Here is a 22,001-nt window from a genome sequence, read left to right as displayed (position 1 = left end):
CCGGAAACTACCTAAATGTGTATGGCTAAATGATTGGTTAAGCACACAGTGGAATACTATACAGTCACTTTTAAAAAGATGAATAAGGGATGCCTGGGTGGCTCAGTGGTTGAGCATCTATGTTTGGCTCAGGGTGTGATCCTGGAGTCCTGGGATCGAGTCCTGCATCGGGCTCCTTGCAGAGAGCCTGCTTCTCCCTCTGCCTATGTCTCTGCTTCTCTCTGTGTGTCTCTCATGAATAAATAAATAAAATCCTTAAAAAGAAGACGAATAGCTTTGTATCTATTGATATGGAAAGATGTCCATGACATGTAGATGTCACTAACTGAAAAAAAAAGTTGGAAACAGAAGGTGTAAGATGCTTCGATTTTTTGAGCATTTTTAAACCATGTATGTGTAAAAAAAAAAAAAAAAAACGTCTGGATAAAAGCGCTCTCCAATCACACTTTTTGAATGATGAGATTACAGGTGATTTTAATTTTCTTATACTTTTCCATAATTTCTTGATTTTTTTCCCAATGAAAATTTACGATTATCTCCATTGAAAAAAACCTTTTAGAGAGCACTTGGTCTGGTTATTCTGGCAGTTTTATGGAAGTGAAAGAAGCAACAAATGAGGACCTACATACATAAAATAAGGAAGTGAAATTTTTAATCAGTGAAAAATTTGATTGTTTCCCTCCAGAATCATTATTTCCTTATTCATTTTGAAATCCACTTGCTTCATTCATGGAAGCTTCCCTACTCCTACCAGCCTCATCTCTTTCTTTTGAAAATATCCTGGAACATTCTGTCACATTAGCTATCCTTGCAATCATTATTGGGTATAACTATACATGTATTTTTAATTTTTAAAATCACTAATAAAAAATAACTATCAGTAAACTCTGCTAAAAAAGCATCTCTCCTCAGGGATATATATCATGACCCTCAAACCTCTGAGTGAAGCTGTGCACAGGTCTGGCTGGGCCCAGCTCCAGGGGGATTTCTTTCCCCATGGGCCCAGGGTACCCTTCACCTTTGCTGGGAGCCAATATCCCTGCTAGTGCCTCCAAGTGACCTTTGCACATGTCAACTTCTGGTGATATTCTCATTGGATCAAACCAGGGTCTGATCCCATGTGTAGAAATGTAACCTGGGATGCCAATATGTGTTCTGTTAACAGGTCTCATGCCATCTCGGTCTAAGAGTTAGGATAGGGATATGAAGAATATACCAGTTTTTTTGTTGTGAAAGTATTTGCTAGAAAAATAAGAATATAGAAGAATCACAGTTCTCTAGACTATATTATTATTATTATTATGTCATTTATAATGTTTATATATTATATACATATATACCTTTTGATATATAATAATACATAAGTATGTACACATAGTGATACATATAAGTCTTTTAATAGGTTCTGTATAAATACCTTACATATATACTACACACATACATATATAATATTAGTTTGAACCATAAGAAATGTCTTATATCCCACTCTTTTTGACCTGTAGAAATGACAATTTCATACGGTTCAACCTTACATGTCATTGTTCTGCTGGTAGCATCTGGACAGTTTTACGTGGATTTGCCTTTGACCAAAGTGTACCTATGTATGTAAGTGTGTGTGTGTGCTCTTAGAAACTCAGTAGAAAACCGTCCCGCAAATTTTAAAAAATGAGTCTTAATCTAACTTCCTCTGGTGCTCTATTCAATAATTGCTTTGTTGAAGTTTCTTTTTGAGTCTGTGCTTTTTTTCAGAACTTTCATCTTTAAAAAAAGGGAAAAAATTTTTCCCAGGTGACATTCCTGTATTGCTTTTGATTTTGCACGTTACGGGCTCCACCGGTCATCCTAAGAGACCATTCCATCCTTTGACAACTGGCCAGAGGAGTGAAGCAACTTGCCCACGTTCACCCAGCTAATTAGGGCTGAGCTGGGACCAGAACCCTGGGTTTTTCTACCTTTCCAACCTGCAGAGGGAGTGGGGGCTGTTATCCTCAGCCTCCCTCACAAAGAACGGGCCTTGGGCTGAGTTAAATAGCAGGGCCAGGAACCAATGGCCTGGAAGGTCGGAGGGAAAAGATCATCAGTTGACAAATGATCGTGATCACTATTAATGTTATTATTCATATGGTATGTCTGCGGCAGAAAACACGGGTTTATTTAAAATGCACATAATAATTTGAGTTTGCTCCAACATTTATTTTCTGTCTAAATTATTTTTTAACTGATACGAATGCCAAGACTTCTGAAGACAAAAAAGCAAGGCTTTTTAAAAAATCCATAACCTTAAATTAAGACCACATTTATTCACACTGCTGCTTGCAGTTCAGAACTTTCTCCCTTTTAACCCTTCAGTGACATCAGCAAGCCACATTTCCACCTCTTCTTGGCCCGCTCTGTAATTTTTTTCTGGAAGCAACTGCACTGGCAGGCCAGAATATAATGCATTTCACAGTAAGACTCCTAATGGGGTTTTTAGTAAACTGGCCCGACCAGCCCACTTCCCCGGCGAAAAGATGCCTCTAATTGATCTCTATGTAGAAATAGCAGCTGGTGATCAGAACCACTGTGCTCTGGTGGGTAATTATTTTATCAGGACAAGCACTTCCATCATGATAAAAGAGAAACAGCAGGACCTGGGGAGAAACACACCGAGAGGGCCAACCAGACAGACAGACACAGATAAGACCCAGCGAGAACCCGACTGTAGGACCCACAGCCATGTAGCCTTAAATGGAAAGTTTCTGATAACCCATGATGGATCGGAGGCAGGTGGAGGCAGGGAAAGCGTTGGGGGTAGGCTCCAAAGCGCGGGGGAACTGGGGGGGGGGGCGGGGGAGCGGTCAGAAGAGGCCGGCTCCCCAGAGCTCCTGCGCTTGCACTTAGCTTTGTTAGGGGGAGCTGTGGGGCCGCAAGCCCCGATTCCCCACCCCGCAGACCGGCAGCTTCAGGCCTGCGGTCCTTGAAACCCCCATAGCTCTTTTGGCAAAGAGTAGGTGTGTCCTGGCCAGGTTCCAGTTTGGGTAATTACAGCCTGTCAACCTAAATTCCCCCCAGGATTGCAGTTAAATATGGTACCCGTCTTCACAATTAAATTTTAGCTCTAATAGGACACTCGATTGTCATGTTACGTGACAGTTAAGTAGCAGCCGCATTGTACCCCAGAGGTAGCTGCACTTTTGTGGGGACTACAAAGATTTCTCTGGGTGTAATAAATGACCTGTAAGGACAGAACTGGGGTGTCTGGGGGGGGGTCTTGCTGATAAATTAGAGTTGGTAACAGTAAGACTTTGCCCATCATTAAAATTTTTCCCCAAACTCTTTCCGGGGGGAAAAAATATGGGGAACACATCATACCGCCATATCATTTCGTTTTTTTACCTGGAAAAAAAATCAGGATGCCAGTTTGCTGCAGGACAGATGAAGGAGGTTCCGATTACCTGTCCGGCTCCCCAGTCCCCTCCATTCCTTTGTCGCGACACCACACACATCCTCGCCTTTCTCTGAAGGTGTCATGTCCTCCCCCGGGAACATCTTTCTTTTGTTTTCTGCTTCCAGAGACCTTTTATCCTAGCAAGGTCCAACTCAAAAGCCACTTCCTTCATGATGCCATCCATGATCTGCTATTCCAAATTAAGCATTTCTCCTCTTAGGGCCTCCGTACACTGGTACCATTATCTTTACTCAGCACTAATTCAAATTTGTCTAATGCACTATTATAGTCAGTTGTTTATATATGTACTTAAACTATGAGCTCCTTGAGGACAGGGGCCTTCATTACTTTTCCTGATGCCCAAGCACAGCGCTTACTAAATATTTCTAAAGGAGGGAAAGAAGGCATCTACTCTTTCTTTTCTGAGGGCATAATTAAGAATAGCTGATAATCATTGAGTGTTTACTGTATGTTGATCATGGACCTGAGCACTTTCCAAGTACTAATTCAGCCCTCACCGTCTCATAAAGAATAGTTATTATTGTCTCATTTCTATAGATGAAAATACCGAGCCACAGAGAGGTTAGTTAATTTGCCCAAGGCCACACAGTCACTCAGTGGCAGCGCCAAGAGGGAAACCCAAAAGGCTTCTTCCCCCCACAACTTCATACTCTTATGCTGCAGCATCAGATAGGGCTTTAATTAACCATATCAGTCCCCCCAGTGTCTTCCATATTTCAAATCAAACCGGGTCTTTGAGAGCACAGCCCGGTTTCTAAAGAGGTGAGTGTGAGGACAGGAGAAGGTGATGACACCTAATGCACCTGTCTCCCTCCTATGCAGGCTATCCTAAATAACGAGTGGGCTGCTTTCCGAAATCCACATTCTTGTTTGTCAGTTTCCATCCTTGGGCAATTATTTCACACTGAAAATGAGAAGGTGATAATCTAAAGTATTCGCAGCCAGTCTTGCCGACAGAGGTGTGAGCAAGGAGGAACATAGCATGTTGTGATTAGAGAGAAAAGCAACAAACCCCAGTGATTGCAAAGCGTAAGAAAGGGGTCAGCCTCATTATTCTCCTGCATAGTTTGTGCACCCATAGAAATATTTTGTTCCAACAAGTTAATTCCTTTAAGTGGTGAGCGCCGAGTGTGGCAGACACGATTATCTTTCTTAGGTTTCTTGCCACTTTCTCCCCACCCGGCTAGGAGAAGGATTTCTGCAGCTCACCTCGTGCAATTAGAAACAGCCCCACAGGGCAGAGGTGCAGCCTGCGTTCAGAGATACTCTTCTGCCGCTGAAATAAAAACAGCCTTTGAGAATATTCTCCTGCCAAAATCATTTTAGCATTTCACTGTCACACAGCAGGAGGCCAGGAGAGAGAGAGAGAGAGAGAGAGAGTGAGAGAGAGAGAATCCTTTCCTTGCACAACCAGCAAGACCCCGTGAGTTTTTCCCGTGTGCAAGGAAAATTAATTAATTTCCTTTTTTTTATTTTTGAAAAAGGGGGCCAGAAAAACATAGTTCAAGATGTTACATTTTCATAAGGAAGAAGTCTCAATTGTAAATGAGTTCCTCTTTTAAGACAAGGCTGTAATTAGATTGCCCGGGGTGATGATGAACAGGGAGGGTGAAGGGTCCTCGCTTTTCTGGAGAAAGCAGCACCCTTGGAGGCAGAAGGAAGGGCTGCCTCGGGCGGCCACACTGGTGCCAGCGCCAGGGACTTCTCTCCCCTGAAGCGGAGGGAAGAAAGGCTGGTTCTGGTTCGAAGCCCAGAAGAACAGGCGCTACAGAAGCCTAGCCAGGGCGGTTGCCTCCCCAGAGGCCGGCAGTGCCAACAGGGGGCGCTGTCCGGGGTGCTTACTGCACCACCTCTTCAAGCCCAGGTTCTCTTTTCTCTTGCAGCGAACGGAGCGAACTTGGGAACCACTTCAAAAATGCTTTAATTGTTGCTGTTGTTTCTACATGCCCGCTTGGGGCTGAAGCGTATCTCTTCCCCGAATCTGCATGCTGATACTCTAACCACCAGGACCTCAGAGGTGACTGCCTTTGGAGACGGGGTGTTTAAAGAGGTGATGAAGGTAAAATGAGGCCTTAGGGTGGGCTTAATCCAGTCTGACTGGTGTTCTAAGAATGGGGCATTTGCACATTCACAGAGACACGGGGGCGTGCAGGGACACAGCACCTGCCAGGTGAGGACACAGGGAACTACAGTCGTCTCCCAGCTGAGGACAGAGGCCTTCGAAGACACCAAATATGTCCATACTTTGATCTTGGATTCCCCGCCTCCAGAACTGAACAAACAGAACCAAATAAATGCCTGCTCTTTGAGCCACGCAGCGTCTACAGGAGCTGGAGTGGACTAATAGCCAAGTATTTTTCAAAATGCAGTCCATGGACCACTTCCACCAGAAAGGAGAGAGCAGATGAAAATGCAGGTCCCTGGGTCTCCTGCAGGCCTGCTAAATCAAATCCCCAGGGCCCCGGGGATCTGCAGTTCCCTCCCCGCCAGCACCCCAGGCCATTCCAGGGCACACTAAAATTGGGATGTGCCCGCAGCCAGAATTTGCTGAGAGACTGTCACCTCGGTGGTGATCCGCAGAGGGCTACCCGAAGGCTGCACTGCCTGAACCCCCCCACCCTACCGCCTCTTAGAAAGGCATTCTTTGCAGTTAAACATTGCCTTCTCCCTGGTGGATCTCTTTTCAGTGCAAATAGCTCCTGGATGGGGGTGACAAATTAAGTCAATAACCTTTGAGTATGAATTCATTTATCAGCCGAATTCCTGTGGGATTGGAAGGATGCCAAACCTGAGCAAACCCGGAGAAGTGGGGGGGATGAATGGGGGTTCAGAGACAGTGGTGAGGTCCGCACCGGGAGAAGGCGCCACCTTCATGACTTAGCTCTGGCTAGCCCCACCGAGGGTGAGGCCACCCCACCGAGGGGCAGCTGCAAAGCACACAGTGCACGGCTCTCTGGCAGGATGGGGGACAGGGACATGGTGGCCAGGCTTCTGGGAAAAGACTACTGACTCCCGGCTGTATACTGTTTTCCTGTCTGCTGCTGGGAAGCTGAGGGCAAAGCCAGGCCTGCCTGCCTGCCTGCATGCCTGCCTGCCGGCCTGCCTCCCTCAGAGTGAGGTGCACAGGGCCACGCCGGCAGAACAGCTGAGAGGCCACGGGGTTGGCAGGAGGGGTGGCTCTGAGCGGGAATGGGACACAAAGTATTTCACAAGTCCTGTGGGCTCGCCAAGGCCCCATCGGAAGAGAAGGCAGCCAGAGGCGGGCGCAGAGTCCTCACCAACCCCTTTGTTTCAGGGCTAACCTCTCAGGGACCCTGGCGCACTATGCCAGGCACAGGCCTAAACCCCAGGGAGGGTCTGAGAGGGAGACCCCCTAGTCTTGCTCTGTATCCCCTGGCTTCCATTGTTAGTTATTTCCTTGCTGGGAAGGAGGTGGCATCCCTCCCCTCCCCCACCCCCAGAGGCCTGGCTTAATTCACTTTGTGAGTCCAGCTCCGTGTGCTTCAGGCCCCTGCAATTCACATGGGATGCTGTCTCCCGTGTCCTGCAATTTCTTGAGACTTCCAGCAAGTCCTAACAGGCTGGGAGCATCCGCCCCTGTGTCGAGGCCAGTCTCCTGACCGCTGACAGGTGAGCGCCTTAGAGAGCTGTCAGGAGGCTGTGGCACCTGTGGCCGGCTTGGGGTTGGCTAATGAGCTGGAGCTCAGAGCCCTCTGCAGGGCTGGGTGGCCACCTCCCCCCGCAGGCCAGAAGCATCAAGGGCGTGCCAGCAGCCAGGGCACATTGCAGCCCGTTGGGGGCTCTGGCATTGAGAAATGCGCTTCCCGGCTTCCCATTTTCTATGGAAAAAGGTGAACGTGAGGTGAAATCTGCAACAGACCCTGGCCCAGGCTTCCATGCTGTTCCTCAAAGCAGCAGATGGCTGAAAGGACAGAGATCAGCCTGGCCAGAAGAGCCGCTGGCATGCCGCTGTTCTTTCTCAAGACCATGCTCCTTGCGACAGCAGTGTTGGTGTCCTGCCCAGTCGCCCTGGGATCCCTGTGGCCCCCTTATGCGTGCACTCCGCTCCTGTCACTGTGCTCTGACTCTGCACACTTCATCCAGCACTTAGGCTTGGCCTGGGAGGTCAGTCCTCAAGGCTAAGAGAAGGGAGCCACTGCGCACACCTGTACAGGCAACTGGCAGTGCCCGGGGGTGGGGGTCACCTACCCACCCACCCCCACCTCCTGGTGGCTCTTACTCGTCGGCTGACAGGGCCCTGGGGGTGAAAGCGCAGCTCCCCTCACTGGGCGGTACCAGCTGGGGGGCACTTACCTTCTGGAGCTGTCTTGCAGGTGAGGCCAGGCAAGTATATGCCTGAGGGTGGGCCCTGCTTGGCTCCTTCTCTTTTACTTTCCTGACTCCCCTTGGCCCCTGCAGATCACCCGGAAAGGACCTCTGTGAGGAACGACTCACACACAAATCCTCATCTCAGGATTGACTTCTGGTCAACTGGACATAGGTGATGCATAAGACATCCCATTGTCCTCCCACCAGAGTCTCGTAAGCAAGAGAAATGCTTACTCTTCCTCTCTAGCTCCCTTGCCCTGCCAACCAGCTCCTCCCGTGGGCCCCCTACGGCTGTTAGTGGGAGCCACCACGGTCCTTGTCAGGAGTTCAGGAACCTGGAGGGCTTTGTGGTGTCCGATCCAGGACTTCTCCCTCCTGCTGCCCTACCCCACAGCTCAGGCTTCTCTCTCTTACCTGAGCTAAGCCAATAAACCCGAGGGCATTATGTGTCTGCCTCCCCTCTCCTGTGTTTCTGGAATGTCTAGAACACTGAGAGCAAATGCATCCTGCTAAAGTACTAGTCTGATTCTCTTAATCACTCTCTACATCACCAAGTCTTCAGCAACTCCCTAGTTCTTGCCAAAGTAGGTCTACCTTCCTTGTCTGGGTAGTCAAAGCCCTTCCCAACATGCATCTGGCCAGCGTCTCCAGATTTCTAAGGGGGCCAAGGTGGGAAGCCCCTGCTCTCTCTTTCTGCTGAACATGTTCACCAAGAATGGGCCATGTTAATGTGCTGAGATCATCACGGTGGCTAGGATCATAGTGCAAAAGACGACAGACAACCATCACGGCGGAGGCAGGTGGATAATGAGACACAGTGGGTAGGAAGTGAGACATCTCTCTGATTTTAGAATTTGACAACTTTCTTACTTACAATCATCTTATGGGGGCCATAGAATATTTTTGGATTCTCCCTCATAACACCTATTTAGTTGGATCTTTACCTAATGGGGCCTATGTCTAGTCTTGAGGTCTTCAGGCTCACCAGAGTGCCACACAGTTGACACCCACCCATGGCCCCCATGTTGGCCAGGATGGGAGGCCCACTTGCCCTGGCTTTTTCTTCTTCTAGGACCATGATGAACTCACCTCCCACCTTCTGCAGGATTCTGACATTGGGTTTAAGTCCACAATGTGGGTCTTCACTGTACGCCCTCCAAGGCAGCATGAAGCACAGATGTCCTACTTTTCCATTGGTTCTCTACAAAGACCTGAGTTCTCCCCACAGCAAGGCTCTCTCTTCGGTTTGGCTGAGCTCTCTCCCTGGACAATCTGTTGCCCATGTTTGACCTGCATCTGTGCCTTCAATCATTTATAAACTCAGCCCACCAGAGACAGTCCACACCAGGAGAAAGTGCCACATTGAAATGTTTCAATCATTTGTAAACATTGAGTGTGGTGGGCACTCCATGGCACTGCCCAGAGCCCACTTCAGAGGAGAACTTGCTATCCAGCTCCAGAGTCAGCCTCCAATGTCAGCTGTCTGTCTGAGCTGCTGAGAACCACTTTGCCCAAGATCATGTCCTTTCTGGGGTGGCCCATGTCTGTTGAGTGGGCAAGGCAGGGATATGAAGGCCTGGCCATTTGGATCCAACATGGGACACCCTTAGGGACAATCCTTGTTCTGGAGCTCCCTGTTAGGTTGGCTGAAGTTTTGTCGGGCCTGTGACACAGTTCTGGTTCTTTCTCCATACAATCTTGCTTTGAACAGATGTCTCCTACCCCAGACTTGGTCTCAGCATCAACACCTGGTGAGCACCTCCAGAACTCTGGGACCAGGGACCATGGCTGTGCCTCTCTGCATACCCACAGTGCTCACCCATGGGGCTTACTCTCAGGAGGTGCTCAGTAAATGTTTCCCAACCTGTTTCTTTTCTTTCTTTTTTTTTAAAAAGATTTTATTTATTCATTCATGAGAGACACAGAGAGAGAGAGAGGCAGAGACATAGGCAGAAGGAGAAGCAGGCCCCCTGCAGGGAGCCTAATGCAGGACTCGATCCCTAGACCTTGGGATCATGACCTTAGCCAAAGGCAGATGCTCAACCACTGAGCCACCCAGGCATCCCTGCTGATCTGTTTCATTGCTACTTGACCACATGAAAAGCATTATTATGACTCTACCATTTTAAAGATGAGAAGACTAAGGCAGTGAGTAAGTGGGAGAGTGAGCACTTGAGCCCGGGCAGTCTGACTTCTGAGCCAGAGCTTCTCACCATCATGCTGGAGCTAAGCAGCAGATGCAGCGGACAGCTGACTACTGATAGTTAAGAGGAGCCACATGGTGATACAAGAAAGTGTCAGAAAGCCAGAGGGGAACAGACATAGCATTGGAAGCACCCCTGCAGGGCTGGTCGGCTCAGGAACTTTCTCAGCCTGTGTCATCTGGAATGGCCTTCTCCGTTTGCCCTGCTTAAAACCAGAGTGTTATATAGACTGCATGAACCAGCCCCCAACACAGCCTAATAGCCCTGAAGCAAGCCCAAGGAGGTTAAGGAACTTGCCCAAGGTCACAGAGCTGGCTGGTGTCTAGCCCTCCAGACCCGCAGGGTTTCCCAGCCCATTTGGCTCCATCCTCTTTCCCTATCCCCTCCATACCATGACCCTATAGCTCTCTGTTAGTTACTTGGTGAACCCTGGAGCAGGAATAGCACTTCCTGCTTGGCTAGGTCCACCTTGGACCTGGGAGCCTGCTGGCTCCTCAGTCACACCCTCCTGGCTCCCTAGTGTGGCCCCATCAGTATTCCGAGCACCTCTGGCACTTAAAGGCAAGGGGATGAAGGGAAGGACAGTTGTAAGAGGGAGGCAAGAGCGCTACCTCATTTTTATTGCCACCTTGCCAAAGTTCTATTATTACATTTCTCACTTCCCCTTAACATTAAAACATAACAGCACGGTGGCAAGTGGTTAAGTGCTATGAAATCAAACAAGCCTTGGTGTGAAACCCGCCCTACCTCTTTCTAGCAGTGTGACCTTGAGAAATTTACTGAAATTCTTTGAGCTTTAGCTCCTTCCTCTATACAGTGAGAGAAATAATGCTCAAGAGTTGCCTCATCAGGTAGTGGGAGGGCAAACGAAATAATGAATGCAGAGGGCTTGGCATAGGGCTCCGGAACACAGTAAGGCCACTGTAAATTGTAGCCCGTGTTATTTTTATGAAAGATACATAAGAGATAGCATATGCAGCACCCAGTAAGCATTAATCTGCAGTCCTCAGCAGGGAAGAACAAATCAGCGCATGCATTAATTAGGCCTCCTCATACTAGAAAGGACTTATCTGATCTACGCCATACTTCTCAGGATGGAAGTGGACCAGACTCACCATCTCCAGACCACGGTGTCTCCTCAGGCAGGCTCAAACCGATGCAACGCCTCCTCTCAAAACTCACCATGGGATCACATCCGTAACCCCCACCATCCGGGTTTCCTTAAAGTCAGAACAAAGGCAATCTGTACAAATCATCAAGAACCAGGTGGAAAGCTGGCATGGGAAAAACAGGCGGCATTTCAATAACTCAGTAGACTGAGTTAACAAGGGCCTTGTTCACTGTGCTCCCACTGCAAACACACAGAGAGATCTGATAAGACGTAATGAAAAAATAAGTAAGTACAAAGCTTGAAATGGAGGAAGGAAGGAAGGAAGGAAGGAAGGAAGGAAGGAAGGAAGGAAAAGAGAGAAGGAGGGAGGAAAGAAAGAAGGAAGGATTGGAAGGAGGGAGAGAGGGAGGGTAAGGAGGAGAGGGAGGGAGGACAGGAGGGATGAACAAAAAAAAGGAAAGAAATCCCCAGGTTCTCAAAGGGATCTTCCATTTCAACTAGGAGCATTTATTGACCTAAAGCAGAAATGATGGAGCAAATAACTAGAGTAACGCATTTCAAATTTTGAGAGGATGCCCATAAAGAATCACAGAGCCTAGGCTTCCAAATCCCTTAGGCTGCCCAGCACTAGGCTAGGAGGAGATCCAGCAGGGAAGAAGAGGATTGGGATGGTGAAGGAATCCGTGAGCAAGAAAATTTCTTGCTGTGCTCTGTCCACTCACATCCTACCCACCAGGTGAAATAACAGATAAGTTTGGGGGATCCAAGTGCTGAAGGATGTTTTTCTTATCTCATTGTCCTATTTGAGTTCATATAGAATATGGGCTTGGGGATAAAATAGATCAAATCCTGGCTTCGTCACTTTCTATCCGCATGACAGTGGGAGGATTATATAATCACCATGTCTTCATTTCTTCATCAATAAAAACAAAAACAATAGACGCTTTACTACCCATTACATAGAAATGCAATTCTCCATCATTCTCAATGCTTGCTGGAATAACACACACACACACACATTCATTCTCTCTCTCTCTCTCTCTCTCTCTCTCTCTTTTTCTTTCACTCTCTCTCTATGAGTCAGGAATCTTCTGGTTACAAGTGATAAAGATTCATTTTCAACCAGGAGAAAACAAACCAAGGGAGATTTATGAGTTCAAACAGCCTAACTGAACTTGACTTACTCATCTCTCTCGCTCTTTTCTTTGTCTCTGCTTTTTATTCATTAGCCTCATTCTCTCCTACTGAAAACAACCTTGTCCCTGAGCTGGGAAAGATTGCTTCTAGCAGCTCTAGTTTTTCCATCCTTACAACTCATAATCTCAAAAAATGATCCAGATTTTTTTTTAGCAGAAGTATCTCAGGGAAGACTCTGAGTGGTCTGTTTTGGGACATGTGTCCTGCTCTAAACCAACCACTCTGGCCAACAGGATGGAATGTTCCAAATAGGCAGCACAGGAGTTGAAGGGGAGGAGCTGGGTGGTTTTAGACACAACTAAGTCTTAGCTCCCCAGAGAAAACAGGGCTTCCATTTCCAGTAGAAAGTGGAAAAGAGTCTTGGCAATAGGACTAACATATACCCACTCCACTCTACCCTTTGGCAGCCAAGAATCCATACGCTATGCCACAAATGTCCTTATGCCACTTAATGCATCGATCCCCCATACAGTAAACACCTACTTACCTTCTTCACAAAGACACACCAAAGCCTTTTCTAGATACTCAGTTCAACTCCAAGTTCTGGGTTTCTGCTCCCCAAGACAGTTCTGGATGTAGCTCTTCATAGGCTGCTCACCTTTATCTAAATCATGGTTTCTTAAATTTTCTTGTACCATGGACACCTCTGGAAGTCTGGTGAAGCCTATGGCCTCCTTCTCAGAACCATATTGAAATATATTTAGCAAAGTATTATGGTTCTAGTGGTGGGTCGAATAACTACCACAATTTCAAAAGTGACTTCCGTGAATGACATTTTGAGAATCTATCACCATGCTCATATGATAAAAAAAAATCTATTATTTATTGTTGAAAATTACTACAAATGCTGTCATGGCCTCTTGCTTGCAATGATATTAAAAGGGAATTCTTGGGCAGCCCGGGTGGCTCAGCGGTTTAACGCCGTCTTCAGCCCAGGCCATGATCCTGGAGACCCGGGATCGAGTCCCATGTCGGGCTCCCTGCAAGAAGCCTGCTTCTCCCTCTGCCTATGTCTCTGCCTCTCTCTCTCTGTGTACGTCTCTCATGAATAAATAAATAAAATCTTTAGAAAAAGAATTCCCTTTTATTTTATTTTTTATTCTTTTAAAGATTTTATTTATTTATTTATTTATTCATGAGAGACACAGAGAGAGGGAGAAGCAGCCTCCCTGTGGGGAGCCTGATGCGGGACTCGATCTCAGGACCCCAGGACCATGACCTGAGTGAAAAGCAGATGCTCAACCACTGAGCCACCCAGGCACTCCTATTAAAAGGGAATTCTAACCTTTAGTTAAATAGTACTGAAAATAAATGTGACTTTTTTTCCCATTCAAGTTCACAAGCCCTTTACATTTATAGACCCTATATTAAGAACCCTACATCTAAATGGTAAATATAGCTACCCACTACACACAATGTACCCCATAGGCAGTTGTAAAGGAAAACAAGAAAATCAAAATAAAAGCTCCTTCTTTTTGGGGAGAAGAGGAAACAATCCAGAAGGACCAGAGCCCACATTAGGTGTCCTTTTGGAGGTTGGCAGCAAAATTCCATGCTCTGTAAAAGGAGAACATGGCTCATCAGAGTTGTGATCTCTGGGAGAACTTTTTTTTAAGATTTTTTAAATTAATTAAGTAATTAATTAATTCATTCATTCATTCATAAGAGACAGAGATAGGGGGATCCCTGGGTGGCGCAGTGGTTTGGCGCCTGCCTTTGGCTCAGGGCGCGATCCTGGAGACCCGGGATCGAGTCCCATATTGGGCTCCCAGTGCATGGAGCCTGCTTCTCCCTCTGCCTGTGTCTCTGCCTCTCTCTCTCTCATTCTATGTGACTATCATAAATAAATAAAAATTAAAAAAAAATTTAAAAAAAGAGACAGAGGCTGAACTTATTTTGATCATTGTCTTCCATGGACTTCCCCAAGGAGGGCATGAGAAACAATTCAATTCCAGAAGACATATCCATTTGGCAACCCCATGCCTGTCAAAGCAGTTATAGGGGACTGGGATTGCCTAGCAACTAAGCACTCATAGATCCCTGCTTCCCATACTTGGTGGGTACATGAGCAAAGTAGTGTCATTAAAACTCTCAATTAATAACCAGTCATTGGATTTCTCAAAAAGAGAACTGGTTAGTGATCAAAGCCAGTGTAGGCCTTAGACGTGGCCAAGAAGGACCCCTGCTCTGCTTTGGAGTGCTTTCCTTGAAATTTTCAAAACCCTCTTCCAATGCCTGAACTAGCCCAGAATACTGTCTGGGTACTGTCTCTCATCTAGACATCCTGGTTCTGTGTGGGTCCTGGTCACTGGAAACACCAACTGGAACCTTTTCTATATCTTCCAACAGAGACTGTGAGCTATGCTCCAGGGCTGGCAGCACCATCTGCCCAGACCAGGACCTATGTGAGCTTGAGTCTCTGTTTATCTCTTTTGGGGCACTCTGCAAGCATCTACCTCCCTCCTGACCCCCTGAGAGGGATAGATCAGATGCTCTGAGAAACTCTGAGGCTCTATCCTATGGCATTGTCCTAGGCCTGGTTCCAGAAGGGTAGTCTTGTGAGGAGATCTTTTCTGCTGGCTAGCACAGAATTTCTCTTGCAGTGTCACAAAGCCTGGGCTGGCATAATGGTGCTTCCAGGCTGATTTTGGTGTCTCTCATTTACATCGGACACAGGGTGAGTTCAAGGCTCTTGCTACCATCAGTTCATGGCTGGCTTTTGAGTTTGAGTCAGGAGAACCTGTTATGCATCAGTTACAGTTATCCTTGTCCTGACCACAGTGCCAGCTCTGGTCTACAGCACCACTGCCCCATGTGCCTCCTGCAGCTGGCACCCTGAGTAGGCACCCACCTCTTCCTCAGGCTCCATCCCTAGGCCTCCAGGAGTGGACATGCCTATCTCCTCCAAGGGTTTCCTAGATTGTGGCCCTGCCATGTCAATGGACCTTTCTGATCTATGTCCTCTCTTACCTTCAATCGGTGCAATAGCATGCTCTCGTGGGCTGATCTCAAGCTACACAGGATAAGGCATTGGACATCTCTTGCACAAATGAGAATTCCCTATCTGCCCATGGGCCCCTCACCGGTCCTCCCCACTGGCAGTGATGTGTGAAAGGCAGGGGTGAGGTTGACGTCATAAAAGATTGCATTCTACAAAGGCAATGACCACAGCTTAAAGAGACCAAGGGAAGATACAAGTGGAAGATATGTTCGGGGTTGGAACAATGAATGATCATTTGCACTCTCTTGAATGCTCAGGAAGACTGGCATCTGTGATGGTCATCAATGAAACACAGTTGTGACCTTTGAGAGAATCACTGGACTCTGCCAGAGTTTACCATGGCATTCTGGGTGATGCAGCATGCTGGGCGATGTAACCAGCTTTGCGTAAATGGAGTAAGCGGTGCAAGGCAGCTGGAACAGCAAAATCTATACAGTTTCAATGCAAACAGGTTCCAAAGAGCAACAAGCATGGTGGGCAATAATGGGAGTGCTGCCTTTTCCTTGTAGTGAGAGATAAATTGTCCAGGAATGACTCATTTGGCACTAAAAAACACGAAGAATGGTTCCTGGGCCTGGAATGGAAAGAGATGGTGCCAGGACGCTCTCAAGAATCTTTACTAGCACCGATCAGACAGTAAACAAGTACATAAGTGCCTCTTTCCATACCCATCATTCTAAATCCTCACTGATAAATTGCTACCCCTCACACAAGCCTCTGAATTTCAGACCACATTTAAAAAATTAAATTGTGCATATAGCTCGCCCCAATCTTCCTTCAGAACGGTACTTGAGTAGGTGCCCTCACAGACCTAGCAGTGGCTCTAATCAAAGCTGAAGGCCTTGTCGAGTTCTGGCACTCAAACCTGTACCCTGGCCCTGTGGCATCTTTTGTGTCGTAATTGGTCTCAGTGTGCAGCAGGTAACCCCTAATTCTTAATCTAACAGCTTCTATTTGGGCCTCAGCATTTCAGCAATAAAAACAGCAGCCTAGTTATGAAGGCCAGTTAATCTGCCCCTTGCTTCCAAGTTCAAAGCTTCCATTCAATTTGAGTGAATGACTCATTACACCAAAGATGATTATTACCTTTGTCAGGCAAAGAGTACTACTCATCTGGAGATATTTGGAAGGAACCAAGGATTTCCCATTTTCCACGGATCTCTTCCTGGGACCAATTTTATTTCCCACTGTGCTTCCCTCCTCCTTCCCTTAATGAGCTCTAACTTCAGTGTGGGGCATAAAGTAGGACTTTTCCAGTTCTGCCAAGGCTCTGGATCATGCTTTTCAGCCAGAGGTATACAAAACTCCATTTTGGCTTCCAAATAGAATAGGCTTTCTTGTAGGACCTCGGGGAAAGCTACCAAAATGTTGCCCCCACACTACAACATCCTGATATTTTCCTCCTAATCCTGGCAGCTGGTGTGGGCAGGCATATTTCCTGTGTCTGAAGATTCAAGGGGTGACAATTTAACCAGCTGCTTGGCTACTCCAAAATGAGGATTTATTTGGTTGGCAAATAATAGACGTTGATACTTAAGAAGGAAAAGGATATTTGTCTTAGTTTGCTCAGGCGGCCATCATAAAGAATTAGAGTGGGTGGCTTTAGCAACAGGAATTTCTTCCTCACAGCTCTGGAAGCTGGAAGTCTGTGATCAGGGTGCCAGGAGAGTTGCTCCTGGTCAGGACTCCCTTCCTGGTTTACCAATGGCTGCCTCCTCGCTGGGTGGTCAAAGGGTCTTTCCTCAGGGTTTTGCCCTTGAGTGTGTGTGTGTGTGTGTGTGTGTGTGTGTGTGTGTGGAGAGATATCTCTTCCTCTCTCCTACTTATAAGGCCATCAGTCCTTTTCGATCAAGATCCCACTCTTATGACTTCATTGAACCTTAATTACCTCCTAAAATCCCTATCTCCAAATACAGTCACACTGGGGGTTAAAGCCTCAACATAGGGATTTTAGGGAGACACAATTCAAACCATAGCTATTTTTATTACAGAAATTCTGGGAAGTTCACAGAGCTTAATAATCAAGACAATTAGAACTTATAACTGATGGAAACCATATCAGCTCTGGATGTAAACAAAGAGAATACAGAAAGTATATTTGCCAGGCACTGGCCTATATATAAAGATTTAGCTGTGGCCTTTGACACTCGTTCATCCAACCCAAGGCTTAAATTTTCAGGAGAGAGAGAGAGAGTGAATGAATGGCTAGGCTTGAGTCGTGTGCCCAACCTGGAACTAATAACTCTCTCCAAAGGAAGAGATGATGTTTTCTGATTGGTCGACCTGGCTTGTGTGTGTGTGTGTGTGTGTGAGTGTGTGTGTGTGTGTGTAAATGAGATCAGCTTTAGCCAAATCACATAGAATAAGTTTCACATAGGAACTGGAAGCTCTGTTAGGTGGAAAAGAGGGAAAGGTAGAGAGGTAGGAAGAAACAATATATGTCCACCACAGAGTGCCAAGGTTTTGTACAGAAACTGTTGAAGCATAATATTTTTTAAGGAAAATATGGCTTGGTCCAGGGAGGGAAAAGTTGCTGTGCATTATCAACTTTGCCTTTTCAAGGTGACATTGACATGAAGAATTGAGTTTAGACCAACCAAGTCTTCACAAGTCTTTGGAATTTGTTTTCCAGGTAGATTAATTTCAAGAAGAAGAAGAAGAAGAAGAAGAAGAAGAAGAAGAGAGAGAGGAGGAGGAGGAGGAGGAGGAGGAGGAGGAGGAGGAGGAGGGGAGACAGCTTTCAATGTAAATCATTCGTCACCCCAGAGTTCCCAAATTTGTCTTTCATGGCATGGCTAAGGGCCAAACATCAGTTGCCTTATCATAAAACACCAAAACTGACTGATAAAAAAAAAACAACTTTTGGTTGCAAAAGTAGAAGAGCAAAGCTAGCAATTATTGAGCACTTCTTGTCTGCTGTGGTCACCCCTGTTAAATGCCTTCACCAAATCTCTTCCTCCCTGCCTCTCTTCTAATAAGATCTTACTCTTGTTCAAGTAATCACTCCTTCCCCACCCAGATCATGTAACTTAGGGAAAGGGATCCCCTACCTCCAGCAACAAAGATGAAACCGGACTCATGTGAATCAATCACCATAATCCATTTTCCTTTTCTCCTGATTGACAGTCTGCAGAGCCAAGCAAAAGCCAGTTGCCACGGAACACTCTTCTGGCAATAGTTACTGATTAAGGGGGAGGGCAGTAACCTAGGTTGGCTCAATAAGATGTACAGGAAGGAATTTCTTTCCATATTTCGGGAGTGGTTTGCTCTTTCTCTTCCACTGGCCATGATGAGCAATCCCATCGCCCCAGTTGGGACCAGCAGCTCTCCTGTTTCTATGGGGACCAATCGGAGGAAAGCCAAGTCCAGAGAATGGCTTATATATCAAGACCAGAGCTCTGGTTGGATCCCACCTGGAGCTCTCTTCCTTCACCCAACTATGTGAGATTATACATTTCTTAATCGTACAGCCAAAAGCATCTTAAAGCCAAACGCTGTGTTAAGTACTTTATATGCATTATCTCATTTTATCCACATGCCACCCAAAAGGAGGTAGCATTATTATCTTTATTGTAGAGGAGAAAAAAACCGAGGCACCAAAGATTAAGTAACTGCCCAAAGTCACTTAGTTACCAAATCCAGGTATCTGTCTCCAAAACCCACATTCTAAGCCAGTAAAAAGTAAAGCCAAGTGGCTTTACATGCTTCCCAAATTCCTAGGAAATTAGACTGAAATGGATATATTATATAACAAATCAGGCTTCAGAGGTTCTTGGTCATCACTTCTGACTGACCTTCAGCTGCCAGGGGATGCAAACTTCACACCCCCTACAACTCTTGGTAAGTAAACGGCTAACCTTCTGTAAGCAAATACATCATCAGAGAATTTCCCCAAACTCTGAAAAGTCAACAGTATCATAGGCTCTAGTTTTCTTAAGAATAGGACCCCTCCTCTGGGGAGAAGAGGGGACCAGTTCAAAATCTCAAGGTTTCAAATTGTCCAGTGATGCGGAAACAGGAGGTCAGCTGGCTGACAGTACATGGTATTTCTCCCTCTTTGCCCTAGGCACACTGTAGGTTTGCCCTTGGTGAAGGAAACACAGTTGTTAATAGTGCGAGCCTTGGAACCCTGCATGCCTGCATTGGAAGTACCATTCTGACATTTTTAAACAATGTGAACCTAAGCAAATTCCTTAACCTAACCATCAGTTTCCACATGTTTAAAATGGGAATAACAAGACTGCCCACATATAGCACTGTTGAATTAAATGAAAAAAAATGCTTAAAGAGTTCCGTGACTTTCAGCTATGATGCATATCCTCAAACTCAATGATCAACAAAATCACCATTCTACCTCACATTTATGGATCTGTAGTGCCCATGGCTCAGTGGACCCAGGCTTGCCTCTGCTGAGTGGATCCACTTCAAGCTTCAAGTTCAGCTGGGCTTGAATCTACGCTACAAGGAGCACTCAGGTCCGCTCCACGTGTTTTGATTCTGAGGCCAGGATAAAGGGGCCACAGCCACCACATGAGGGAGCAAGCCTTTAGCACAACCCATCTCAAGCCTTTATGGGCATCATGTCTGCCAGGATCTCATTAGCTACAGCAAATCACCTGGCAAAAGGCACGGCCATAGGGTGGGGGAAAGAACTGGCAAGCACAATGCCATCTACCACAAGCTCTTAGACCACAGACCAAGAAAATATAAGTGGTTTTTCTGGATCGTTCTAGTGATAATACTAGAGGACCAGTGAGGCCACCATTCTCCATCCATGGTGGATGAGTAGAACAGTGATGAGCAAACCCTTGCCAATTCTGGGTTAAAAAAAAAAAGAAATGCTTCTTGATAGCATTTGTTTCGCTGAAAATGACTCTGTTTATTCCCATGTGGGAAAATGAAAACGTAATTTCCTACAACTTCATTTGCCTGTTAATCATTGAGTTAATCATAGAAGAATGCCAGTGAGGAAACTAGCCCTGATTTCAGCAACTTTAAAGTTGGTATTTTGACATATGTGAGAGGTAGCAACTAGGAAGCAGCTTTCTGTCCTTTCCTCCTGATATGAGGTGGTGGGCCTGTCTCAAGCCAGGTGGACAGTGCTTAGTTTGTAGGCTGGAAGTTAACACATTCGTTAATTCTCCACCTTATCAGATCAGCCTCAATATGACAGTGGTCCTCAATCATCCCCCCCCCCTTCAAGGGATGCTCCTTGCATAGCCACCAAATTGATTAGAGTTGAAATAAGCCATAGAGAAGTCTAAATATTCTCTGATTCCTCTCTTCCTCAGTCTACCCCTCCACAATTCCCTTTCGGCCCCACATCTCAAGCCAAACCTACATTAGTGCTCTCCTCCACGAAGGGGTCATGACTATGCAGCTTTGCATCAAACTCGATTGTTCTCCCACCTTTGGAAGATAAATGCAAGGACACGATGTTTGGAGAAATTCCACCTAAACAAATCACAGAGACCAGCTGTTTCCAGACAGGAAGGTAAAGCTAAGGTAAATGGCAGAACGAGTATAACTCTACGTTGTGGTCATGATCTGGCATTGGTGTGTTGGGCTGGTTGGGAGAAGTCTTCATTTCACTTGCCTGAAAAGCTTGGCAAGTCCTCACTTGTCAGCCCTGTGGACGGGCGCGGATGGTTCTGAGATTCCCCTCACACATAGAAGATTCTTGGTAAGTGTTTAATGAAAAGTCCATAGGGGCACCTGGGTGGCTCAGTTTGTTAAGTATCTGACTCTTGGTTTCAGTTTAGGTTTTAATCTCAGGGTCGTGGGATTGAGCCCCATATCGGGCTCTGTGCTCAGCAGGGAATCTGCATGAGATTCTCTCTCTCTCTCTCTCTCTCTCTCTCTCTGCTCCCTCACTCACTCCTTCTAAAATAAATAAATAGATCTTTATTTTTAAAAGCCCTTATAAGGCCAGGCTATGCTCTATTAATTTATAATCTCTATCATACCAAATGCTCTGGGACAGTCAATAAATGTCAAATATCCAGAGTCTGACTCACCTGAGGCCAGTTTTGGAAACAATACAGGATCAAACCTGAGAGCCAGAAGGTGATTGTTCTACCTTCTCTATCAGTTCTAGGAGATGACACTTGAAGATGGAGGAGAAGCTGGTCTGAGAAGCCAGCACTCTTTAACCATGTTAACTCATGGCCCCAGAGGGGCGGCTCCCCTTTAAATCTCCAACCCATGTCCAGACAGTACCCTAGACAGACTGGCCTCTTCAAAGACACCTCACAGAACACTTGACTGGGCAAAAAGGGAGCAAGCCCATAACCCACAAAAGCTGCAGTCCGTTACTGCCTTCTAGTCTCTGGCCCTGACTCATTCCACTCCTGCTGAGTCACCTGCTTCCCTGAGGATGCCCATCTGCCCAGCTCCCTGCCTCTCCCTCACATCACCAGCAAGTGGCAGGACAGGGCTTGGAGTTAAGGTGACTGACCCTGCTCCCCTCAGCCTTTTCGAGGATACTACTTCGCTTCCTTAAAAAATCACAAAAGATGCCAACTTGCTACATTCTAGACAGAGAGTGCAGGCAGGAGGAAGGAACAGGGTCAGTGATAGCAGTCTAAACAGGGCATGGTTGCCTCCTCACATCCACCCCGAGCGTTCAGGAATTGCTTTATCTCCATTAGCAATCTGACACTCTAACATAACTGCTCCATGAAATGTATTTAACAATCATACAATAAGAAA

Source organism: Nyctereutes procyonoides, unplaced genomic scaffold, assembly GCF_905146905.1.
Source record: "Nyctereutes procyonoides isolate TBG_1078 unplaced genomic scaffold, NYPRO_anot_genome, whole genome shotgun sequence".
NCBI lineage: Eukaryota > Metazoa > Chordata > Mammalia > Carnivora > Canidae > Nyctereutes > Nyctereutes procyonoides.
Note: the sequence above shows the minus strand (reverse complement) of the source record.